Source organism: Trachypithecus francoisi, unplaced genomic scaffold (genome assembly GCF_009764315.1).
Source record: "Trachypithecus francoisi isolate TF-2019V2 unplaced genomic scaffold, Tfra_2.0 Lachesis_group2, whole genome shotgun sequence".
NCBI classification, from domain to species: domain Eukaryota; kingdom Metazoa; phylum Chordata; class Mammalia; order Primates; family Cercopithecidae; genus Trachypithecus; species Trachypithecus francoisi.
In genome coordinates, this window is record NW_022681465.1 from 54402905 (window position 1) to 54421869 (window position 18965).

Below are 18965 nucleotides of genomic sequence, written 5' to 3' on the forward strand. Positions count from 1 at the left end.
TTAAATGTTAAACAAACCAAAACATAAGAGTAAAAAAAGAGGGCCGGGCGTGGTGGCTCACCCAGCACTTTGGGAGGCCGAGGCAGGGAGATTATGAGGTCAGGAGATCAAGACCATCCTGGCTAACACGGTGAAACTCCATCTCTACTCAAAATACAAAAAATTAGCCGGGCATGGTGGCGGGTGCCTGTAGTCCCAGCCACTCAAGAGGCTGAGGCAGGAGAATGGCATGAACCCAGGAGGCAGAGCTTGCAATGAGCTGAGATGGCGCCACTGCACTCCAGCCTGGGCAACAGAGCCAGACTCCATCTCAAAAAAAAAAAAATTAAAAAAGAAGGACAACTGATATTTCTATAACCAAATGCCTTGGAAAGATTTGATAAAAGTGAGTCTCTCTAAGAAAAATAAACTGCTATTGAACTAGGTATGGACAATACAACTGAAAAGATTGGTGGGGGACAGGGGAGAGAAAAGATTCCAAGCTTTCTGCCTTTAAGTGGTGGTTCATTGAGTAAGACAAGTCTCTGGAGGAAGAAAAGGTTTGGGAAGAGAGATGGGTTTAATTTGGTCATACTGAGTTTGAATTTGAAATGCCTGTGGAATGTCCAAGTAAAGGGGTCTAGCAGGCATTTTGAGGTGTGTCTTGAACTCAAAAGGAAAGAGAAATCTGGGCTGGAAATACCGATTCTATATCAACATTACGTAGATGGTAACAGAACCCATTTCATCAATCACAGAGAGAATGCAAAACTAGAATAGCAAGAGAAGACTGATATGGTGCAGTCAGAGGAAATTTTTCCAAATGTATGATGATCCTGATATATATCGAAAGATACTAAATCAAAGAAAAATTAACTTTCGTTCATAAAAAACACTAATATACTTAGTAATATTTTTAAAACTCCAACAGACTCTTAGTTAGTAACAAAACTGAACAAAGTAGCCTAAGCCCTCCAGTTACTTGAGGTTTACTGAAGTATTGAAAATACTTAAACATAAACTTGCATTCAATAGCCATAGTGTATCTAATTAACAGCACTGTGCTACAAGCAAGATGACTGAACATCAAAACACTAATTGATATTTGGTTGAATACTTTTAAAATTATCTAAGGACTAGGCTTTGCTGAAGGATGCTACATACAATAATACAAACACTTATGGCTTGATTACAAAATTAGGAAGTATACTATATTAAAAAGATATCCATCTCAACTCGATTCATCATAACGTACCATAATGAAATATCATGGAATAATTATTGTTTTTTTGCTCAAGCAAGAATATTTCAACTCAAAAATGTAAATATAATTCAATCAACATTTTTATACGTAGTTTTCAAGTTGTAATACTTTCTGGTCCTCTACCAAATTCATAAACTAGCAGAGGCAGAAATCTGAATCTGAGAACTTCCTATAATGAAATGGATGAAAATATGGCTAAAAATGGAAATAACCACAACTGTGGCTTATTAAGCAATAATAGCAAGAATACTTATTTTGCAAATTGAAAAACCTTAGATATGTGAACTGCATATGTTTCCAGACTTAAGTTATCTTAAACTAAATTCATACTACAGGTGACAACAGTCACTCAAGTGAACTCTCAGTAAAAAGATGAATTTCAATTCTCATCTCATCCTAAACAATGAATCTCTCATTTCTAGTTGTAAGTAAAAGTTAGAAATGAGTCAGCACTCCTTGTGTCATAAAGTATAAGTTGTTTTGTTTTGTTTTGTGTTTTGGAGATGGAATCGCCCAGGCTGGCATGCAGTGGCATGATCTCAGTTCACTGCAATCTCTGCCTCCCGAGTTCAAGTGATTCTCCTGACTCAGCCTCCCAAGTAGCTGGGACTACAGGTGCACACCACCACACCAGGCTAATTTTTTGTATTTTAGTAGAGACCGGGTTTCACTGTGTTGCCCAGGCTGGTCTTGAACTCCTGAGCTCAGGCAATCCACCCACCTTGGCCTCCCAAAATACTACGATTATAGGTGTGAGGCACCACGCCTGGCATTAAGTTGTTAATGCATCCATTTTGCTTGAGACTTACTCCAGCTGAAGAATTGTGTTGTTTTGTTTTTGTTTTTGTTTTTGTTTTTGTTACATAACATTCAATCAAAACCTTTCTCTAACTGCTTTACCAGAGACTAAAGATTGAAAATAGAGTAAGTTTCCCCGCCAAGTGAGGGTAGTCTTTCCAAACTATAAGTTAGCCCTTAGACTAAAAAGCATAGAAGATGTTTATGCTGCTGCTGTTCAAACATATCTTTCCAGAAAAGCAGGCTTAGTGAATTCTAACACTATATAATCATTGTTTAAATGATCCTTTTTAATTGAAAACAATTTTTTCACTACCACTCTCCATATTGTTTAATGTGATTTTTAATATAATGTCTGTGGAACTAATTCTTTGTTATTGTTTTAGTTGGAGCCATTGATTTGATGAATCTATAAATCAATGTATATCAAAGTCATAATAGGACTAAAACACTATAAGAAATATAACTAAATTTCCCGGAACTTAAGATCATTTACAAAAATGTGATTACCACAGAACATGCTATGCATACATTTAAACATTAAAAATCATTTTTGACTAATAAAGTAGGCAATTTCCTGAATACTTGTCCCTCCTAGCAACAATTCCACATTACTTATAACTCTAAGTGTAGACTCTTTTTTAAAAAACATGCAATATCAGCTAGGAGAGTTAAACATCAACCCACTACTTTCATGGCAATTTGGCTTGAATTCACTTAGATTAATTTAATCACTTACCTAGCAAGGTCCTTAGGCAGTGGTCCTCAAATTTTAGAGAGCAAGGAAGCAACCACAGTGCAAATTTAAATGCAGAATCCTAGGTCTTGGCCGAAAGATAACCTGATTCTGAAGACCCCAAAATAATTACTTTTAATTAGCACCTGGGATACTTTCAAAGGGAATCATGCTAAAAGACTAGCATGATCCCTAGACAAAAGATGAATCATTTTGATAGGGCTGGTAAAAGACCTGGATTTCAAGACATTTGGCAGCCTGGGTGGGACACAGAAGGCATGGCCCTGGGCAATCCAATAAAATAGCACAGAGATACATCAAAAGAGAAGTCAGATCAGTCCTGACAACAGATGACTAGCAGGGCTCAATTCTCCCTCCTTGCCTTCCCATTGGAATACATATTCCAAATCAAAGTTTAAATAAGAGGCAACACTGTACCTAGCCTAGAAATGAGGAATCTCTGTTGGTAGCTGAGGCTTGCTCTGACCTCTCTATCACTAGGTCAGTTGGGAAGAGGGTCATTTCACCCTCTCCCATTCTGTATTCCCTTCAGAGAAACAGATCCTGAGTTGCCCCTCCCCTCCTGGTTTCTAGCCCCACTGGTAATTCTCTTTCAAGGCAGTTCTCTCCCAGTAGTACAGTGTGCATGGCCAGATGTGGAAGGTAAAGCCCTGAGGTACACTGAGTACTGTGCAGCGAGCAACAGGTTTGCTGCAGGAACAGGATGAGCTCTCAAAATAGTACAGTCTCACCACTAACACCCCAAAAAACTAAAAAAAACAAAACAAAACAAAACTATAAACTATTTCAAATCATACAAAAACACTTCCCTCATTATAGTTACAGGACCAAAAGATTCAACACTAGGAAAGGAAGACCTCTCCTGAGTATAGAAAATGATCTATCCTTCATAAATTTGGTTGTACCCATTCATCTGCTTTCCAAGCTAACAAAAAGAGGAAGATTCCTCCAGCTTCTAAATGTAGTGAGAGAGACGAAGGAAGGAACGCTTGGTCACTCTGACCAGTCAACATGCCCCTCTTTTGTCAAGGTAAGTAAACCAAAACACAAGACCTTTAAGTAGCTCTTGCATAAGAAAAGAGGGGCACTACCATAAACAGGAAGAGGTAAAGCTTGCTCCAGTAATGGGCTTACACTAGGAATATGGAAATCAAACTGAGGAATTATCTACTCTGTGTTCCCAATTTTAAAAAGAAAAAGTTTAGAAAGGGAAAGACCTCATCTAAAAGCAAGAGATGAGGAAGGAAAAACAGCTGAGATTAAAAAGGAAACTGCATAAGAAAAAACTGGAAGGAAATTCAAACATGTAACAGCAGAGATATAAATTCTACATTCAAGGCAACAGAGAGATGTATAGAAGCCGGAAAAAAATCACATTCGAGTTTCAGTGTATAAGCATATAAGATCCTCTCCAAATACACAAAAGAAAAAAGACCAAGATGAAAAAAATGCATATTGTTTGATGGGAAGGACAAAGAACACAGGTCCAACCTACAAATAACTGGAATTTCTGAACTACAATCATAAGCAAATGTACAACTGAAAAACTGTTCTAAGACGGAGGAAAAAAAGATTTAAAAGATTTACCTATAAACTGAAAGAATTCACCATGTTTCTAAAAAAAACAAAGCTGTTGGAAAGAAACTTGTGCCTAAACATAGCCTGGTGGAATATCTTAATTTAAAGACTAGAAAGAAAAAAGATGCAGGCAAAAAACAAAGGTTTACCTACAAGTAACAAAAATCAGGGTAGCCTCTGCCATCTTCACCCACTGCAATGAATGCCAGAAGATGATACAGCAACGTCTACAATGTCTGGAGATTTGATTTACACTTTGTATCTTAGCATCTATAACAGATAGGCAAACAGTAAATTTTTTTTTAAGTTGTAAATGAATAAAAGAAAAATTCAGACCATGAATAAAAGAAAAATTCAGACCATGAATAAAAGAAAAATACAGACCATGCCTGTAATCCCAGCACTTTGGGAGGCTGAGACAGGAGAATCACCTGAGGTCAGGAGTTCAAGACCAGCCTGGCTAACATGGTGAAATCCCTTCTCTACTTAAAATACAAAAATTAGCCAGGTGCAGTAGTGTGCACTGTAGTCCTAGCTACTCCAGAGGCTGAGGCAGGAGAATCGCTTAAACCCAGGAGGCAGAGGTTGCAGTGAGCTAAGATTGTGCCACTGCACTCCAGCCTGGGTGACAAAGCGAGACTGTCTTAAAAAAAAAAACAAAAAGAAAAAAAATGTAAAAATTTGAATGGACTTATTCTATATATCTCTTCTCATTTATAGTACCTTTCTTCAACTTTCAGGTCTATTCACTTCTTGGAACTTTTCTTACACAAACTGATGTATACTTTGGGAGGCCAAGGTGGGAGGATCACTTGAGGCTGGGAATTCAAGATTGCAGTGAGCTATGACCGTGACACTGCCCTTCAGCCTGGAGACAGAGCAAGATCCTGTCTCTAAAACAAACAACAACAACAACAACAACAAAACCCACAGATCTATGTGACATCCAATCTTTCTGATACCAGTATCATTATTTTCATTAAAAGATTTTAATTTTTTAATAATAAAACTCTGCAAGCACCTAAGAACAACTGTTCCACCACTGATGACAATTTGAGCTGATCCACCAGCTCAAACTCTCTTGCTGCCTTTGAACAGTGGGTGGTAGGACTAGTACAACAAACTCTAGTCAGCACATATGCCAAGATTCCCAGAATTAGGAAATAAGGAGATAACGGGGTATCCTTGGCCAAAAGTATCCAAAAAATAAGAAGAGACAGAAAGGAGAAGTGGCTCACGCCTGCAATCCCAGCATTTTGGGAGGCCAAGGTGGACAGATCACCTGAGGTCAGGAGTTCGAGACCAGCCTGACCAACATGGTGAAACCCCATCTCTACTAAAAATACAAAAATTAGCTGGGTGTGGTGGCGGGCGGCTGTAATCCCAGCTACTTGGGAGGCTGAGGCAGGAGAATCACTTGAACCTGGGAGGCAGAGGTTGCAATGAGCTGAGATCGTGCCATTGCACTCCAGCTTGGACGACAGAGCAAGACTCCATCTCAAAAAAAAAAAAAAAAAGGACCAACACAATATCAGAAGCTACAGAATCAGTACCAGCCTGAATACAGATGATAGAACAAAGTGTCTTTAAAATATACTACCAAGTGCCATATTTTTATTTTGGAAAATAAAAAAAGGAAATGGTTGGACATTTTTGTAATGAAAGACACATTCCCTTTAAATTTTTCTTCTTGCAAACGTCTTTGTTCAGAGATGAGACTTTGTTCAGAGATGAGACTAATGTGCCTTCTATTTCCACAAGCTTTTCATTCATTCACTCAGTACCTATAATACCCTAGTGCTTGCTGTGAGTGTCCTCCTAGAAAAGAATATCAAACTTCCTGGCAAAACTGGGGAAGACTCCAAAACTTGGAGTTCTGAACACATGAATTCAATTCTCAAAGAACTGAATTTTGAAATTTGAGTAAGGGCCAACCAGGTGGAGACAAAGTCACTCCAAAAATATGAAGGAGCTCCTACAAAGACAGGGTCTGAAAAGAATGCAAGGTTTAAAAATAAAACAAATGGCAGTGGATGCAGCATAGCTTGGATGGAGTAGAGTATGGGCAAATAAGGTCTAACGGTTCCCAACTTTATGGGGAACCCACTCTTCAAGGGGCTGCTTGGAAACAAATGGGATCATATTGGATTGTCAAAAAAAAAAAAAGAAGTTAGAGCTTGCCATTGCCATTTAGTACTGAGGGACCAGGTAAAATAAACATTCTACGATGTGCAGGACAATCCCACACAGTGAAGAGTTGTCCGTAAAAATGCCAGTAGAGCCCCCTTTGAGAAATACTGGGGGCCGGGCGCGGTGGCTCAAGCCTGTAATCCCAGCACTTTGGGAGGCCGAGACGGGCGGATCACGAGGTCAGGAGATCGAGATCATCCTGGCAAACACGGTGAAACCCCGTCTCTACTAAAAAAATACAAAAAAACTAGCCGGGCGAGGTTGCGGGTGCCTGTAATCCCAGCCACTTGGGAGGCTGAGGCAGGAGAATGGCGTGAACCTGGGAGGCGGAGCTTGCAGTGAGCTGAGATCCGGCCACTGCACTCCAGCCTGGGTGACAGAGCAAGACTCCGTCTCAAAAAAAAAAAAAAAAAAAAAGAAATACTGGGAAGTAGGTAAGGAATTAACAAAGTCTAGAGAATTTAACTCTAGGGCCTCAGCATATCCTTTAAAATCTGAGATCACAACCTCCATTTCACTCACTAAATATTTACTAAGTGCTAAAAGAAAAACTAAGGCACATTAAAATTTTAAAGAGTTTATTTGAGGTCAGGCACAGTAATCCCAGCACTTTGGGAGGACAAGGCAGGTGGACTGCTTGAGCCCAGGAATTTAAGACCGGCCCCCGGCATATGGTGATATCCTGCCTCTACAAAAAATACAAAACTTAACCTGGCATAGTGGTGCATGCCTGTAGTCCCAGCTACTTGGGAGGCTGAAGTGGGAGGATAGCTTGAGCCCAGGAAATCGAGGCTGCAGTGAGCCATAATTACACTACTACCCTCCAGCCTGGGCGACACAACAAGATACTGTCTCAAAAAAACAAAAACAAGAAAATGTTTATTTGAGCAGACAATGGTTAACTCATTTATGCAGAAGGTTGCAAATTTTTTTGTGTGAAAAATCAGACCTTGGTGATGACCTTGAGCAGGATATAAATAACTCCCACAAGCTTAGCATTTCAATAATGGAACACTAGGCGTATTAACGAATTAGTCAGCTCCAAAATGCAAGCAACATGGGGCTGCACCAAAGGGACACAGTTAGAAAGCTTTTGTAGAGTAAACGGCAGAAGCAAGGCCAAGAAAATCTATGATTGGTCAAAGTGGAGTAGTCCTACTTGGATCATTCCAGTAAAAGGCAGTGGTTTAGAGGTTAGTTGGTTTCTGATTGGTTAAGCTACAAGTTTCATTTTCCTAGAATAAGACCATTTAGACTGAGTTAGGTGTTAGTTTGTTTATGTAGGAACCCAGGGCACTGGAGCTTCCTCAGGCAATGGCCTCCCAATTATTTTAACACAGGAAGCTGTTTTTGCCGGGCAATAAATACGTTTCCTTCTTTCCTCTGACCATGATGAAGCTTGGAACTTTGTGGCCTACCTTTAATAATTGTACAACATTCACAGTATATTTTCAGTATAACTCACCCTAATCACATCTTTCTATTCAAGCTTCATATTTCCACAATCTTGATTTCTCTTTATTTTTTATGTTGTTATATATTATATAGTTTATAAGCTACCTCAAATACTTTTGAAACTAAGCTACAAAAGTAAAATGAAAAAACAGAAAAGAAAAAGAAAACTAGATAGTAAGATGAGAAGAAAAAAATATTACACTGAGCCCCAGATCATCCTGAGAGGTTTAAGATACTTTTTTTTTTTTTTTGAGAGAGGGGGTCTGTGTCACCCAGGATTGAGGGCAGTGGTGCCATCTCAGCTGACTGCAACCTCCACCTCCCAGGCTCAAGCGATCCTCCCACCTCAGCCTCTTGAGTAGCTGGGACCACACGTGTGTACCACCATGCACAGCTACTTTTTTGCATTTTTGTAGACACAAGGTTTTGCAATGTTACCAAAGCTGGTCTCCAACTCCTCAGCTAAGGCAATTTGCCTGCCTCAGCCTCCCAAAGTGCTGAGATCACAGGCGTGAACCACTGCACCCAGACTTGGTTTAAGAGACTTTCAAAAAGAAGTATAATACAGTCTTTGCCTTCAATAGTTTGTAATCAAAATTTTTTTTTATTTTTCAGAATACACATTCTTTTCAAAGTAATCAAATTTTTAAGTAAAGATTCAAATTGAAAAGAACATCAGAGAATAATGGATAATAAAAAACAGTGATAAATTATACAACCACTGTTTGAAGAATTAGTATGGACTAAAATAATTAAAATCACATGTATTACTATATATTAAGAACTGGTAACAAACAGCAACTTTTTAAGGTAAATTACTAGGATTTTCTTTATTTTATAAATAAGGAAATTGAGACAAAGAGGGTAACTTGTCCAAGGTAAGACAGCTGTTAAGCGTAGCAATTTGACCTAAGGCAGTCTGGAACCAGAGCCTGTGCCCTACAGGAGTTAGAATTCAGTTAATCCTTGAATTATAGGAGGATATAGAAAGAAAAATAGAAGGGATGGGGGCAGTGGCAGTGAACCTTGGAACAGACTGAAATGAGGTACACCAGTAAAGAACCTGAATGGAGAGTATAGATTGAGGGATATTGAGAATCTAGGGACAGGGTGCAGAAAGTTTACAGTCTTAAAACTCAAAGGAAGCTTGGAGAGGTAGCTCTCGCCTTTAGTCCTCACTACTCAGGAGGCTGAGGCAGGAGGACTGCCTGAGCCAGGAGTCAAGGCTGTGTAGTGCCTTCTAATTGTGCCTCTAAATAGCCACTGCACTCCAGCCTGGGCAACTTACAGAGACTCCACCTCTTAAAAAACAAACCAAAAAAAGAAATCAAAAAAAGCCCAAAGGAGATTCCATTTAAAACAGCTGGTAATAGGAAACCATTGTAGGTTCTTGAGCTCAGAAGAGATGATAAAAAGGTTTCCTCGGAAAGATGTTACATGACAGTGATATGAAATAACCCTAGCTTCAAAGCTAAACTCCTATTACTAAGCACTCTTCCTGGATCCTATAAACCTATGTCATCAGGTAAGCACATTAGAGAAGTCTTGTCTCTGAAGTTTTCAGCAACCATTCCCTAATCAGAATTCCTTCAGGTACAGCTTATTCTCCTATTCTCCATTCCCCAACTTTCTAATTGTTTTATTATACTCAGGCTGCTTGTCCCCTGAAAACATTTGTTTTCAACAGATAATCACCAAATGATCTCTATGGCTTTTTTTTTTCCTTAAGATTCCCTGATTATATTTATGATTCAAACACAACCTCCTGGGTCCCAAACACATCTCTAGGCTTCAAAGATAATCATCAAATAAAGCCCATCTTAAGAAATCTTCTGTAAGTTTTACGCTCCCTGTTTTTCCTAAAGGGCTGCTTTACCTTTCTCAGAAATGTATTAGGCATCAGGAACTACTGTCAACATATAGTTTGTCACAAAACATTATACATAACTTGAATGGCCCATCATGTAGCAAAATCTCAGTTAACCTTATCATAATAGAACAGGAGGTGGCAAGGGAAAAGCAGGAGACAGGGGAAATAATCTTTTAACACTCCACATTCAAATGAATGCAGTTTAGAACTACTATTTCCACTAATTTTTTCAATTTAAAATATCAATAACAATTTTTAAACTCTGCAATCTGCAAGACTTTAATTTTAATTTCTCAATACTCTGGATTTATTTTTTGGTCAAGGTTCTGTAACATTTCCTCTGGTCACTGTTTAACCCTGCGGAAGCAATGAGAAAGGATTCTACTTGGGGTCCTAAGATGTATTTGAGTACCACACAGGGCCTATGTCCTCCCATCCTGAGAAGCATAAGCTTGTTTCTGCCACTAAAGAATAGTGACCATTGTCCAATAACAAAAGTTATAAATCTGACTCAAAATGAACTTGTGACAAAGACTTATTAAACTCACAACGGAGCAAGCTGAATGGCTTAGTGCGCTCAAAAGCATTTCAGGAACTGAGCATAAACAATGAAGAAAGGATAAGTTTGATAGGTTAGGTAGAAAAACGGTTAATATTGGCCGGGCGCGGTGGCTTATGCCTGTAATCCCAGCACTTTGGGAGGCCAAGGCAGGCGGATGGATCACAAGATCAGGAGTTCAAGACCAGCCTGTCCAATATGGTGAAACCCCGTCTCTACTAAACATACAAAAATTAGCTGGGCATGGTGGCGGGCACCTGTAGTCCCAGCTACTCGGGAGGCTGAGGCAGGAGAACTGCTTGAACCCGGGAGGCAGAGATTGCACTGAACCGAGATCATGCCACTGCACTCCAGCCTGGGTGACAGAGCGAGAATCTGTCTCCAAAAAAAAGAAAAAAGAAAAATGGTTAATATCCTACAACGCAATAGAACTACAACCTTTACGAGTACTGTATTTTTTTTCTATCCCACTCAAATAATTTGCATCTCCATTACCCAAAAAGATGTTAACTACAAAGCCTAGGCCCTAATCAATATCATCATGCCAAACAAAATACACTCCCCTAGACATCTAAATCATCTTCAGGTGGGCCTATTAAACAGGCTCCATTTTGACTGAAAAAAACATGCTGTCATCCTTTTGCCTTATTTCCAATACTTTTGTAATTTTTACTACGAAAAGTTTCTTTAAATCAGCCAACTATTCCTTTATCATTCTCCCGCCCTCCCCGTCAATTCCTGATTTTATAGGTTTTCTGGGAGGTTTAAAAAAAACAAAAACCTCTTGGCTCTAAATATCAAGTTATTCCTCCTGATACTTTATGAATCTGAAACTTCAAATTAAGTTGGAGTCAGCCACCGGAAACCCCGGTAATTTAATACTGTTTCAACGTCACATGGCCAAAGATTTGCTATCAGTATGTGGATTTTAAACACAAGGTAGTAACTACCCACTTCGAGGGTGCTGCAGCATTTGGGTACTGGGCCAGGAGTGCTGGTGACACCTTGTGCGCGACGGGGACGGGGTCCCGGGGAGGGAGTGTCCTCGCCCTTCCCCGCTCGCCCAGAGCGCGGCGGCCAACACAGGCCTGCAGTTCACCGGCGGGGACCCGCTTCCCCGGCCTTTTGTTCAGGACTGGGCTGTGTCCCGCCTACCCGCGCGAGCCCTTCCTCCCTGTCCTAGGAGTAGGCCGAGGACCGTGTGGGAAGCAGAGCCGGGAGGAGGCGACCGGCAGGGGCTGTGGGAATACTCACCCCGCTCCGCTCGGCCCCTGACCCCGCAGCCCAGCCCGGCGAGGGCGGGGCGACGGGGCCAGGGGGAGGAGAGCTGGAGAGTGGAACCCAGCGCCTTGCGAGGCCACTGCCGCGCCGGTGCCCCTAGGGGGCTGAACGATGGGACTACTGGGGCCTCGAGGACGGAGGAAGACCCAAGCCAGTGCGCCCCGAGGGCAACCACAAGCGGCCGTGGCCTCCTTTACTCAGAGCCGCCAGCGGCCGAGTCGGAGCGTGCGCATTGCGCCTTCCCATGCGCCGTGGGGACCGCCTAGCGCAGGCCGGTGACGTGATCGGCCGCGCGCTCCGGGCAGGGGCGGGGCTGGGACCCAGGCCGGGACTGGGAGGGGGTGGAGGAGGGAAGCGAGACTTCCCCGCCGCCCGCTGCCACTGCCGCCAAGGCCCCGCCCCTCGCTTGGCGGGCAAATCTCACCCCCCCCAACCCAGCGCAGGCGGTGCCCTCCGCGGAGCACAAAGGCGGCTCGTTGAGTGAAGGAGCGGGTTACTAGCAGCCCCCTAAGAGGTTGGAGAGCCATGCCAGCATTCACACACTACAAAAAGTCCTGTAAACACCACAATTAAGCACAAGCACGGCTACCCCTTGAAAACTTACGGATGGAGGGAGAAGTTAGGAATTCGAATGTTGACAATACATCTGTGGCACATATCCCAGAGGAGAAAAAAAAAAACTAGCAGCAAAATTAAATTGGGGCGAAACGATGGGGATAAAGACTAGAAAAATGTAAGAGTAACGGGGTAATCGAACTGAAATAGCAGACATCTGAAAGAAAACTAGCATCTGCTCCTTCTAACAACAGTTAAATGTGTTGGAAATGAAAGGAGAAAATGCTGGCGAAGAAATGAAAGGAAAACCTGCCTTCAAACTACATGACATGGTTTTGATCTTGTACTACAGTTGTATAAGATGTCACCATTGGAAGAAACTAGGTGATAGGTACACCGGACTCTAGGTGCTGTCGTATTTTTGCAGTTTCCTGTGTCTATAATGATTTCCAAGTAACAAGTTTTCCTTTTAGACAGAATACTGATCAGTGGTGACCAGGATGAAGGGCTGAAGGAAGGGGTTGACTAGAAAGGTGCTTGAGAGCTTTTATACCGTGATTGTGTTGGTGACTAAACCACTGTTTGACGAAACCCGTAAGAGGTACAAATTTTACTTTATGTAAAATAGTTTAAAACTCAAAATGGTGCGACTAATAAAAATGAACTTACACTAACTTTTTTAAGCAACTATGGATATAAATTGATTAGTAGCTGCCAATTGAGATTATCCATTTAATTTTTTTAAAAGCACAAGGCAGTGTGTTCTCAATGAGAACTTAAGTAGACCAGGTATCTCCATCAGCTTTTAAGTATTTACCTTAAAAACGTATTTCGGCCGGGCGCGGTGGCTCAAGCCTGTAATCCCAGCACTTTGGGAGGCCGAGGCGGGCGGATCACGAGGTCAGGAGATCGAGACCATCCTGGCTAACACTGTGAAACCCCGTCTCTACTAAAAAATACAAAAAACTAGCCGGGCGAGGTGGCGGGCGCCTGTAATCCCAGCACTTTGGGAGGCCGAGGTAGGAGAATCTCTTGAGCCCAGGAGTTCGAGACCAGCCTGGGCAACACAGTGAGACCTCATCTCTACAAAAATGTTTCAAAATAAGAATAAATGTTTTAAAAAAGAATGCACTGCTTTACATCATACTCAATATTTTAGAAACGCAGCGCACCAACCACCATGTTAATTAAATAAATCTTTTTTTGCACTGGATGTGTTTTAAAGTTTCATAATTCACATGCCAAAAACAAAGAAACTAAAAGAAATAACTCAATTAACCCCCATGTACTTCCTGTCATCATATCCCTCATGGCAAAGAATGATATTGGCCTGTTTATGTGTTTACCGTACAACACTATAAAGTGCTTTAAGGCTACAGTCTGTCATCACAGCATTTCAAGGTTCGAGCAGGGCTCCTATAGCTCTCCTCTCTGATCACTGAAGTTCACTGACAAATCTACTCACAAAGGGCAGAGTAATTGGAGGAAAGGCACGCAAGTTTATTTAGCACATATACATGAGAACCTTCAGAATGAAGACCCAAAGATACAGGGAAAATTGTAATGTCCATTTGTACGTCCAACAAAGTATGGACAGCCATGAACAAATATGATTGGACAGAAGGGTATGCGCTAATGCTAATAGCCTGAGTGGGGAAACCCAGCAAGGCCTGTCTGTTTCTTCTTGGCCTCTCTGAGCATATACTCCTTCCTTCCAGGTGTGGGGCGGGACCCTCTCTGCAATGACGGTCTTAGGACCTACAGTCAAAAAAGGTAGATCAGATAATTTCTTTATGGCCAGTTTTTACAAAAAAAGGTGGGGGGGAAATTAAAGTAATATTTCCAGGATTTATGACTGGCTTTGGGGAAAAGAGGTTCTAGTGTCTATGGCCCGCCTAGTTTCTATAGCTAGCCTTAGGGGAGAATGGGACCGAGAGACAGGAAGGCAGGAGAAGGTCAGAGAAAAACTTTTGCTTCTGAGAGTTTCATTGTGGGGTATTATTTTCTAGTCCCGATAGTCCTAACTAGTAGTAAGTATTCTTTGAATAAAACAAGGAATTGATCACAAAAAGAAAGCGAGTTAAAATTTATTGAACACCTATTATAGTCCAGAAGCTTTATATGTACATAGTTAATCTCATAACTTCATGACATACCCATTTTATAATGATATATCTTAATTATTAAATCCTTTTAATACTTATTTTATTAGATTTCTCTGTTTCATTTGGACATATCGCTCACTTCCAAAAAGTCTTGCTTCCTTTCGCTTATGTAAAACCCATAGTCCCCTGATTCTCCTTCCAGCTCTGTGGCCATATTTTTTTTTTTTTTTTTTTTTAAAGACAAAGTCTCCCTCTCTTTCACCAATGGCCGGGTCATAACTTAGTGGTCATAATTTACTGTTACCTGGAATTCCTGGCCTCAAGCAGTTTTCCCACCTCAGCCTCCCAAAGCGCTGTGATTACAGATGTGGACATTCTTTTTTCTCATTGTTTTAGGCTTTTGTTTGTCCATTATGCTTTAATGCTCATGTTTCACACAGAGCCTTCTAAAAGTTGAAACTTCAACTTTTTTGTTTTTTTGTTTTAGTTTTCTGATATTCATGTAAATTTTTTTAATTCAAAATAGGGTTATACAAACTGCATTACATTCAAAGTTATTTTCCTTTAACCAATAAACACTTTTATTATCAAAAATTACAATGCAGCATAAATGTGTCTTTTAAGATGTAATTACAGGATTTATTTAAAAATAATAATTCATAATATCCTTTCGATAGTATGGTCCTATAAAGGGACACAACTTTTTAAGTTCCATGGTAAATGTCTTATTTACTCAATTTTGCCAGTTCTTATTACTTGCATGCATATATCCTTTCTGCTCATATCCCATAGGTCACACGTATATTCAAGGAAGGAAGAAAATGTAGCGTCTAGCCATGGGCTCAGTCAAACCTTGACAGGGTGGGATTGTTTTATTATTAAAAGAAAGAAGAGAAGAATAGATACTAGGGAACAAAAGCTATCTCTACTGCAGCTTATAGTAGGCAGATCTCTCTTCCACCACCCTCCAGGAGGTCCTTAGGGAAAGATAAATTATATAAAAGAGTTAGAGGAGGTAATCTGATTGGATGGTAGAGATAAACTTGTCTTGAAGCTGTGTGTGCATAGCACTTACTTAAAAGTGTGAGAGAAAAAAATACTAGTAGGCAAAACTATAGAGACAGTAAAAGATTACTGGTGGAAAGAGTTTGGGGGAAGGGAGGCAAAGAGGGAAGAGATGAATACATGGAGAATAAGGCATTTTTTAGGACAGTGAAACTATGATGTATGTTACTGAAATAGTGGATATGTGACATTATGCATTTGTCAGAACTCATATTGCAAAGACAAGGAACAAGGCTAGAATCTGATAACCCAGAAGGATATGCTATTGCCATGCAGTTTTTCTACATCCCCAAAAGTAAAAGAACATAGGGCCCTCTCAACCAATTCCAATGGGAGTAAAAAAGCACCTGGATAATAATAGACCACTGCCAGAATGATCCTTGTAGAACATTGGGTTCCCCTGATAAATTTAAAATACAATGTATAGTTCCCAACTATCTTCAAACTCTTGAAAGATTAAAAAGTCCAACCACGAATGTTAAAAACATAGACAAAGCAGGCCAGGCGCGGTGGCTCACGCCTGTAATCCCAGCACTTTTGGAGGCCCAGGCAGGCGGATCACTTGAGGCCAGGAGTTCGAGACCAGCATGGCAAGTATGGTGAAACCCTGTCTCTACTAAAAATACAAAATTATTCAGGCGTGGTGGTGGTGCATGCCTATAATCCCAGCTACTTGGGAGGCTGAGACATGAGAATCACTTAAACCTGGGGGTGGGGGCAGAGAGTGGGGTAGGAGTGGGAGCGGAGGTTGCAGTGAGCCAAAATGGCACCACTGCACTCCAGCCTGGGCAACAGACCAAGACTCAGTCTCAAAAAAAAAAAAAGGAGACAAAGCAAATACCGAAATTCACTACATAAAATATTTCAACTTATTCCGACTCTTATTCAGATTGCTCAAATTGGATCATTTCCAGAAACGTGTTCTAACCTTCATAGTACAAACTAGACTCTCAAGAATAAGATACTAAAAACTAAAGCACAGGTAGAAGCTATAATCCCATTACTATCCTTTTTTTTTTTTTTTTGAGACAGAGTCTCTCTCTGTCACCCAGGCTGGGGTGCAGTGGCGTGATATCAGCTCACTGCAAACTTCTTCGCCTCCCAGGTTCAAGCAATTCTCTGGCCTCAGTGTCCTCAGTAGCTGGGATTACAGGCGTGAGCCACCGCGCTCGGCCTAATTTTTGTATTTTTAGTAGAGACAGGATTTCACCATGTCAATCAGGCTGGTCTTGAACTCCTGACCTCATGATCTGCCTGCCTTGGCCTCCCAAAGTACTGGGATTACAGGCATGAGCCACTGCGTCGGCCTCATTGCCATGCATTCTTAGCTATATAGCACATCACTGCTGCAATCTACATTACCTTTATCCTTTGCTAACATCAAAACCTTTACAAATAATTTTCAGTAACCTTGGGACTTTTTTTAAATGTTTCTTTATTTTATTTTATTTTATTTATTTATTTTTTTGGTATGGAGTCTCACTCTGTCGCCCAGGCTGGAGTGCAGTGACGCCATCAGGGTTCACTGCAACCTGTGTCTCCCAGGTTCCAGTGATTCTCGTTCCTCAGCCACCCGAGTAGCTGGAATTACAGGCGCACGCCACCATGCCCAGCTAATATTTTTTACTTTTAGCAGAGAGGGGGTTTCACCATGTTGGACAGGCTGATCTTGAACTCCTGACCTCAAGTGATCCGCCTGCCTTGGCCTCCCAAAGTGCTGGGATTATAGGCATGAGCCACTATGCCCAACCTTTTTAATGTTTCTAAGGCAGCACAGATAATTAAATAATCATAGATTATCATTAAAATATGACAATTCTCCATTGCTGTTTCCATACAAATATTTGAATCCCAAGTGTCCAGTCACAGCCTCCAATTTTCTATACTGTAATTATATGTATACTACTAAAAATCAAATAAAACATAATTTTCAAACATGTTTAATTCCATAAAAATAACGAAATTCAGAAGCAAAACTGTTTCTAAATTAGAATCATCAACTAAGTCAAGCTCTAAGTTAAGGAATGTGATCAATATAGAACATTAGTAGTATACAATTTTTATTTTCATATTGATCACAAAATGTATATCTACTCCAAGATATTTACTCAAGAGAAATAAACATATATGTCCACAAAAATACTTGTATGTGATTATTCATAGAAGCATTATTCATAAGAGCCAAAGCTGAAAACAATCTGAACGTCCTTCCAGATGAATGGGAAGCAAATTGTGGTACAGTATGTCCATGCAATGGAAGACTACTCAGCTGTAAGAAGAAACTAATTACTGCTAAATGCAACAACATGAATTCATCTCAAAACATCATGCTGAGCAAAAGAAGCCAGACATATACATACTGTATGATACTATTTTCTAGAGTTGGCAAAGCTAATCTAGAGTAGCTAATCTAGAATAAATGAGTAGTGGCTGAGGGCTGAGGATTGGAGACAGGATTAACTACAAAGGGTACGAGGTAACATTTTGGGATAATGAAAATACTTTGATTGTAGTCATGGTTATATGTTGTCTTAGTCTATTCAGGCTGCTATAACAAAATACCATAAACTAGGTGACTTATAAACAGCAGAAATGTATGTCTCACAGCTATGAAAGCTGGAAAGTCCAATATCTGGGCACTAGTAGACTTGGTGTCTAGTGAGGACCTAGTTCTGGGTTTGTTGAAAAGCCCTATCTCCTAGTACCATCACTTTGGGGATTAAGATCTCATTTTGGGGAAAGACATTCAGACCATTGTAGCATATGGAGTATATGCATTTATCAAAATGCATTGAACTGTAGACTTAAGTTGGGAGCATTTTATTATATATAAACTATACCTCAAAAATGTATTAAAAATATAAAAATAAAACAAAACCCCAAAAATATACATGTACTTCACATGTATTAAAGGCAACAAGAAGGTGTAAGGGAAAGCTTGAAATCGCCTTGCTGTTACCGTTATCAGTTTTCTCAACTTCACTGTGATATAAACCCTTTTTCTGGCAGTATATATCACTATTTTAAATTAATAGACTTTACTTTTTAGAAAATGTTTATGTTTCCAGAAAATTGAGCAGATAGTATGGATAATTACTATCTATGTATCTGTCTATATGCAACCCACTCATAGTTTTACCTTTTATTAACATCTTGCATTAGTGTGGTACATTTGTTACAATTGAGCTAAGTTATAGGCTATTGGTAAATATGTAAATTATATCCTGTCTGGTAGTGATTTGAATTGGCTGCCCCACCCCTCCAATGGAAAAACCAGTTCTGCCGGGCGCGGTGGCTCAAGCCTGTAATCCCAGCACTTTGGGAGGCCGAGACGGGCGGATCACGAGGTCAGGAGATCAAGACCATCCTGGCTAACACGGTGAAACCCCGCCTCTACTAAAAATACAAAAACTAGCCGGGCGAGGTGGCGGCGCCTGTAGTCCCAGCTACTCGGGAGGCTGAGGCAGGAGAATGGCGTAAACCTGGGAGATGGAGCTTGCAGTGAGCTG

At 40.6% G+C, this 18965-nt stretch overlaps 1 protein-coding gene across 5 annotated transcripts in view; it reads right to left on the reverse strand.

The window, feature by feature from the left end:
- Positions 1-18965, reverse strand: part of ATG10 (autophagy related 10) — a 314418-nt gene that overhangs the window by 282694 nt on the left and 12759 nt on the right. Inside the window, exon 1 of one of the 5 annotated variants that reach the window (XM_033179230.1) lies at positions 11705-11976. The exons of 1 other annotated variant lie outside the window; for it this stretch is intronic. The gene's annotated coding sequence lies outside the window, so the exon portion shown is untranslated. Of the gene's footprint in view, positions 1-2780; positions 3540-10707; positions 10727-11404; positions 11977-18965 lie in introns of those variants that run through there. 3 more of the 5 variants (XM_033179231.1, XM_033179235.1, XM_033179232.1) reach the window with 3 other exon arrangements.